The sequence below is a fragment of the Scyliorhinus torazame genome, chromosome 20 (assembly GCF_047496885.1).
Source record: "Scyliorhinus torazame isolate Kashiwa2021f chromosome 20, sScyTor2.1, whole genome shotgun sequence".
Taxonomy (NCBI): domain Eukaryota; kingdom Metazoa; phylum Chordata; class Chondrichthyes; order Carcharhiniformes; family Scyliorhinidae; genus Scyliorhinus; species Scyliorhinus torazame.
The window spans coordinates 78,719,931-78,727,671 of NC_092726.1; the positions used below are offsets into that span (position 1 = coordinate 78,719,931).

Below are 7,741 nucleotides of genomic sequence, written 5' to 3' on the forward strand. Positions count from 1 at the left end.
ATGCCCTTCCAGAAACTCAACGGGATCCAGCCAAATTAATACTGTTCCATATTTCTATCCAGCATATTAATTCTGTTCCATTTTAATATGCAGCCATATTAATACGGCTCCATATTAATACTGTTCCATGTTAATATTCTTCCACATTAATCCTTTTCCATATCGTCCTGTTATATTTGAGTACGGTGCCATATTAATGTCCAGTCATATTAATACTGCTCCAATTTAATACTGTTCCATATTAATTCTGTTCCATATTAATACTCTTCCATATTAATACTGTTCCCTATTAGTGCTGCTTCATTTTAAGACCGTTACAAATTAGTACTGTTCCATATTAATGTCCAGCATATAAACACTGTTCCATATTAATATTCGTTCATATTATAACTTTTCCATATTAGTAGTGTTCCATATTAATACTGTTCTATATGATTACTGTTCCATATTAATATCCAGCCATGTTAATACTGTTCCATATTAGTACTGTTCCATATTAATATCTGGCCATATTAATATCCGGCTATATTAACACAGTTCCATAGTAACACAGTTCCATATTAACATCCAGCCACATTCTATATTAATAATAATCATCTTTGTCATAAGTAGTCTTACATTAACACAACAACGAAGTTACTGTGAAAAGCCCTTCGTCGCCACATTCTGGCGCCTGTTCGGTTACACAGAGGGAGAATTCAGAATGTCCAATTCACCTAACACGCACGTCTTTCGGGCCTTGTGGGAGGAAACCGGAGCACCCGCAGGAAATGCACGCAGACACCGGGAGAACATGCCGGCTCCGCAAAGAGAGTGACCCAAGCTAGGAATCAAATCTGGGATCCTGGAGCTGTGAAGATATGGTTCCATGTTAATACTGTTCCATATTAGTACTGTTCCATATTAATATTCAGCCATATTAATACTATTCCATATTAATACGGTTCCAAGTTAATATGCAGCCATATTAACACTGTTCCATACTAATAATGTTCCATATTAATATTGAGCCATATTAATGCTGTTCCATTTCAATATGGTTCCATATTAATATGCAGCCAGATTACTGCGTTTTTGCTCAATGCCTGCTACCCCGCCCCCCCACATGGAGGTTGGACATGGCCCGACTTGCCCATAAGGCTTTGTGCAAGAAAATATCACAGGCCACAGATGGCTATATTACTAATGACTAAAATGGGGAAGTCTCGCCCTTCACGTTCTGGGAGGCCACGAAGGCTGTGATCAGGGGTGATATCATGGCCTAGAACGCACGTAGAGACAAGGTAGAGAGGGCGGCTAGGCGACAGTTGTGGACTTCATACTGGAGGTAGGCGGGCGATACTCTGAGGACTCGCCCAAAGAACTCCTGGCGGAGAGGAAAAAGCTACAAATGGACTTTGACCTGCTCTCCACGAGGGAAGCAGTGCAGCAACTCCGCCAGGCACGGGAGGCCCTTTACGAACACGGAGATAAAGCCAGCCACTGCTGGTTCACCGGCTGAGAAAGCAGGCAGCCGCGGGGGTAATAGCTCAGATTAGACGCAGCAGACCGAATCCAGTGGCAGAGCTAAACGATGTCTACGAGGCATTTGAGACCTTCTACCAGGGGTTATTCACCTACAAGCCCTCAGCTTAGGAATGAAACAGTTCATCGATGGACGGGGCACGCTAGTTGTGAGGCAGACTGAAAATGGGACTGGAAGCACCAGTAAAACTGGGAGAAGGATAGCGCAGTGGTAAACCCTCGTTCCTCATCGTCCCGCCCGCCCCACACATCCCTGTGACGATGGATGTGGCTGTCCTGCAACCCAGTTGTGTGTAGAAGCTGGGATTCATCTTTCTGGAGCTGCAGGAGGTTAGGGGGAATTTAAACACGTCTTCAACGTCATTAAGATGTTTTTAAAAGATAGAAATGGATAGATCCTCTGCCCCCAATTGCTCTACTGCATAAATCCCACCTTAGTTAGTGTGCCAATCCACTGGACTTTCCACAACACCAAATCCAGCAATACTCAGGAAGAATAATTGTTTTCCTATCCAGCCGACTGTTCTATATTGAAGAAGCTGGTGAACTTTAGAAGGGCAATTCTGCCTTCCTATCCACACTGCTGTTCACACATCAGTGCACTACATCCAGATATACTTTGGCCTGACTTTTCTGTGTCATTTTTGGCTCTATTGTTCATAAAAACAGATCAAGCTGAGCTGTACGAGATCTGCGTGTCCCCAGTGCACTCTGCTGAACACATCCAGATATAGTCTGGAGCAATATTTCGCAGTTCCGTTCTAACCTGGTGCTCCAACGGACACATGCACCTGCCCTGCTGCCGAACATGTATGTGTTTGATTTCCCAACCACTGTCCACACCCACTGACCCAAGCTGTACTTCAGAAGCCAATCTGTCTGTGCCATTCGCCTTGGATTGTTTCGGAATCCCACGTCAGGCTCGAATGTAGGTTACGATTCTTTATAGAATCATAGAATCCCTACAGTGCGGAAGGCGGGTCATTCGGCCCAACGAGTCTGCACCAGCCCTTAGAAAGAGCAACCTATTTAAGCCCACACCGCAACCATATCCACATTCCCGCAACCCAATCTAACCTAAAGGGCAATTTGGCACGGCGAATCCACCTGACCTGCACATATTTGGACTGTGGGAGGAAAACAGAGCACCCAGAGGAAACCGTGTCAGAGAAAGTGCAAACTCCACATGGACAGACATCCGAGGCTGGTATTGAACCTGGGTTGCTGGCGCTCTGAGGCAAGCGTGCAAACCACTGTGACACCGGATTGCAGCCGCCTGGCCTCTGCGCTGCACAGATTCACCGTGCAGAACAATCTCTGGGGTCTCTGACAGCCTCTTTTCTGTTTTACAATGAAATACACAGTTCTTAAAATTTAGAGTAGTCAATTATTTTTCCAATTTATGGTGGCTAATCCACCTACCTCCCACATCTTTGAGATGGGGTGACACCCAACAGAACCGGGGAGAATGTGCAAACTCCACGTGGGCAGTGACCCGGGGTCGAACCCGGTTCCTCGGCGCAGCGAGGCAATGTGGACTGGGAACTTAGGAAACTAGGATAGCAAAAACGGTACATGAGAGGAGACAGGCAGGTCAAATGAACGAACGTCCTAAGTAGTTTTACCAGCTCATTAAGGGTAAACGGATAACTAGGGAAATAGCCGGAAAACATGGGCAATCGCTTCTCGGCCTTTTGGTTCAGATCAAGTGTAGTATCTGTTCTTATCTGTTTAATATCTGATATGTCCCCTATCTGGGGACCGAATATTAAATTAATTTTTGGGACTCGGAGATGGTTCAGGGGCTTGCTCCTTCCGCTCCACGCATCAACCTGATCTTGCAATGCTTCCAGGAATGGTGCCTTCACCCCACTTTGGGGAGCCAAAAATACAAAAGGAGAAAATGGCGCAAAACCTGGCTTCCCCTTTTCTCTCTTGTCCAGTTGTCTCATCCTGACCAAATTAAAGCCTTTCAGGCTCCAAAGCATTGCTAGCTTTTCTGCTGGCGGGCGCTTCGGGCACTAATGTTGTGAGCCGATGGACTCGCGGACTTGCGGCAGCCAGGCTCCGTTTTCAGCTGATCTGCCACACAGATTTCCTGCTGCTTCTTACAGGCCACTCACCCTCACCCCAGGATGCCGACTTGCCTTCTCCTCACTTCAGTTACCACAGCCCATCATCCTGCACAACAGGGAAGTGTGGCGACTGATTGAACGGCATCCTGATTTGGATGTAGGTATACCTTCACGGCGTCTCTTTTCGTTCTCCTAACTCCACGACCAACACGCCAGGGTGGAGCTCAGTGAGACTAGACATTGCCGCCTGTTGGATTCCGTCAGTACTTGCTGCTTGCACGGATTGCCCTTTGTTCGGCAAAGCTGGAGGTTTCTTCGACTCCCTGCGTTGGGTGTCACTGGGCCTTCACAGCGTCTCCATTTCTTCTGGTGACGACAGTGGAAGGCGTGCCAGACGATGTCACCCTGTTTTACTGGTTCTGCATACACAGACTCCACCGTGCTCGGCCAAGCTGGAGGTCTATTGACCAACAGTGACCGTAGACTAAAGTTCCAAAGCACAGTCGAGCGCAGCAAGGTGCACCTGAATGCCGGTGGACGAGGAGGACAAGGGCCATAGCCGGAAAATATGGGCTATCGCTTCTCGGCCTTTTGGCTCAGATCAAGTGTAGTCTCATTTGATCGAGGGAAGCTGAGGATTTCGATGACGATCGTGGATTGGAGAACTAGGAGGGATTGAAGTCGTCAAAGAGGAAAAGTTTGGACCTTGGCTGCTATTGTTGGATCTACATGCTGGCCTAAACCTCTGGTTTAGGCCTAATGCCGATACAGTTTCACACCCAACGTGCGAGCTATGGATGCAGCTGCATCCCGACCACCAGGCTGGGGAGTGCGAATCACAGTAAAGAAAACGGAAGGAGAGTCACCTTTGGACCGGATACTCTTCGTGAAGCGGGTGCTGCTCGAGTGTTGTGGGTTTAAAGCAACAGAAATCTTCTGCTTGCAAAACTTCCACAAGAATGGTTTCTTTGATGTCACCTTCAAGAGCGTCGCAGCGTGCATCAAATTCTTGAACGTCTTCAAGGAAAAAGGTAACCAGAGTCCCCTGTCGATCCTGACTGCGGAGCCTCTGTTTACGCTACCGGCGCAGCGAAATCGGGTTGTTACACTGCACACGTACAACCCCCACATCCCTGTGTCTGATGTGCTCACGTTCCTCGCCAGGTACGCTGAGCTGAAAAGTGACAGCGTGCAAGTGAAAGACATCTTTGGCATCTGGACAAGTGAGCACCAGGTCAAGGTGACCCTAAGAACGGACAGAAACGGAGCCATCCTGCATCCCCCCTCCAATTTCGCTATTGGAGTAAATCGTGGCTACCTCTACTACGTGGGACAGCCACGAGTATGCCACACCTGTGGCAAAACGGGGCATGTTGCCGCAAACTGCAGTGTGACCTTCTGCAAAAACTGCAGGCAGGAGGGACACATGACTAAGGACTGCAAGGAAGACAAGTGCTGCAACCTGTGTGGGGAGGCCGGCCATCTTTACAGGGCCTTATCGAAACGCGGGGCGACATATGCACAGATCATCAGCAGCGGAGTCAAAAAGGCGACCAGAGAGGAGGTCCATACACCCTCCACCGAAAAAGACACCACGGCACAGAATGCGGAAGAGCAACAGAAGGGCCCCCAAAAAAGAGTAGGCCCCAGCACTCCCTGACAACCCAGCCCCAGCCCCATCTGATGAGGAACACTCAATGGAAGAGGAAGAGGATAGGACAAAGAATAAAGAGCCCTGGGAAACAATGAACAGGGACAAACGAAAGAGGAAACAAAAAAACAATCTGAAGAACCCCCCGAGGGGTAGTGGCAAAAAGCGACACCTTTCAGCCAGCGCACTTAGCGCCGAGACCTCATCCGATGAGGGACAACAGGACAAGAATCGGCCTCAAATAAAGAGGCAAAGCACCACGTGGAACGGGAGGCACAGACCCCCCAGACCACCGACCGGGAAGAAAACAAGGTCACAGACCAACCCCCGATAGTAACGAGCAGCAACAACCCAGGCGAAGACCGGCCTGCAACCCCAACACCTACTGACTGCCACGACGAACGCCAGGGCTACACCACCCCTCCCCCCCCCCCCCCCCCCCCCCAATGCATCTGCATCGAAATCACGGGGCCAGTGCGGACCAGAACAGTTTTCTCAGCCCTGCAACTGTGCTAAAGTTTGCGAGCACCACTGGCATGCTGGGGAACATCCAACAGCTGGAACAGCCAACTGTATAGACTCTGGACTCTTGAGACTGGTAAATCTACCTTTTTATAATGTGTTTAAAAATTGCATCCATAAATGGTGTGTAGCCACACTCAACTATTTGGGAAATGTGAAAGCCGACCTACTGTTCCTGCAGGAGTGCGGAATCCCGCACATCAGCCACTACAGGCGCTGGTCGAGCTGGCGGTCCCACGGATCATCCATCTGGTCAGGAGGAAACGACTGCCGCTCCTCCTGCCTGGGTATTCTGCTGCGGAAAGGCAACTTCAGCATCTCCGACGTTAAGGAGGTGGTGGGCGGGCGCCTCCTCGTAGCAGACGTGAAATACAAAAACACCCCTCTCAGACTTATTAATGTGTACGCCCCGGCCGTAAAAAGTGAGCGGCTGGCAGTCCTTCAGCAACTCCCACTGCTGTTGGCCACCTCCAAGCCGGTCATCCTGGGTGGTGACTTCAACTGCATCATCGATGCGGCTGGACGATCCAGCAGAGCCGACAGCAAACTAGACGCTACGTCCAGACTCCTGATGGAAACGGTAAAAGACGCCAAGCTGCTCGACGTCTGCAGCAACCCTGCAGACGGAGCGCAGCGTAGATACACATGGTCACGGCCAGACGGGTCCGTCCGCTCCAGGATAGACTTCTTTTTTGTGTCCCGAGCTTTCACGGTCAGGTCCACCGACGTAACGCCGGTGTTTTTCTCTGACCACTGCCTCCTACTGGCCGAATGCCACCTGCAGGAAGACCAGGGGGTAGGCAGGGGGACATGGAAGCTAAATGTAAAACTGCTGACCCCTGAGAACCTCGATGAACTCAGGAGAGATTACAAAGGTTGGAGAACAGCGAAACCCCTCTTTGAGTCTCCACATCTATGGTGGGAAGCAACCAAGGGGAACATCAAAAGGTTTTTCATCCTCAATGGGGTTCAAAAGGTGAGAGTGCGACGAGTCGTCATGCCCAGGCTCGAGAAAAGAATGCAGAGTTTGCTCCAGCTGCAGTCAATGGGGTTGGATGTCAAGGAGGATCTCCAAGAGGTGAAGTGCCAGCAAGCCTCGCTCTATACCTCGGAGGCCTCCAAGGCTTTCTTCCGTTCCAGAGTCCGCTCCGTGGAACAGGATGAAAAGTGCTAACGCTTCATCTTCCAAAAGGTGCACAGAGAGACCTCTGTGATCAGCAGCCTGAAGGAAGAAGATGGCTCTGAAAAGTCATCGCAGTCTGACATCCTGAGGATCAGCCAATCCTTTTCTGCCGGACTGTATGATCTGAAGCCAACAGATAGCACTATTTCCCAGGCCATCCTGTCGACTATCACGGAGGTCATGGGCGACGGCGAGCTGGAAAACCTGGACAAACCACTAACTCTGGACGAGCTGACAAAGGCTGTCAAGTCCTTCGAGACGAGTAAAACTCCCGGAAGCGACGGCTTACCGGTTGAGTTGTATTCGGCTCTGTGGGACTGGATCGGTCCAGACCTGCTGGAAGTGTACGAGAGTATGCTTCTGGAAGGCAGCATGTCAGAGTCCATGAGGAAAGGCATCATCACCCTCATCTACAAGCAGAAGGGGAAAAGGGAAGAAATTCGAAATTGGCGACCCATTTCACTGTTGAATGTGGATTGCAAAATTCTAGCCAAGGTCATCGCCAATCGGGTCAGGTCTGCTCTGGATTCGGTGATCTACCCTGACCAGACCTGTGCTGTACCCGACAGAAAGATCTCTGATAGCCTCGTGCAGGACAGGAGGGTGGACATCTGCCTCATCAGCCTTGACCAGGAGAAGGCTTTTGACAGAATATCGCACACCTACATGATGGATGTGCTGTCTAAAATGGGGTCTGGGCAAGGAATTCTCAATTGGATCAAACTGCTCTACACCAACATCTATAGCGCAGTCTCAATCAATGGGTGGGAATCAGAAAAGTTCCAG

General features: G+C 49.7%; 1 non-coding gene across 1 annotated transcript; it reads left to right on the top strand.

Moving 5' to 3' along the window:
* The first annotated feature begins 3,202 nt into the window (after nucleotides 1-3,202).
* Nucleotides 3,203-3,393, top strand: LOC140397748 (U2 spliceosomal RNA). The gene has a single exon (XR_011937177.1). It is a non-coding gene; the product is annotated as a U2 spliceosomal RNA (small nuclear RNA).
* Nucleotides 3,394-7,741: the final 4,348 nt, after the last annotated feature.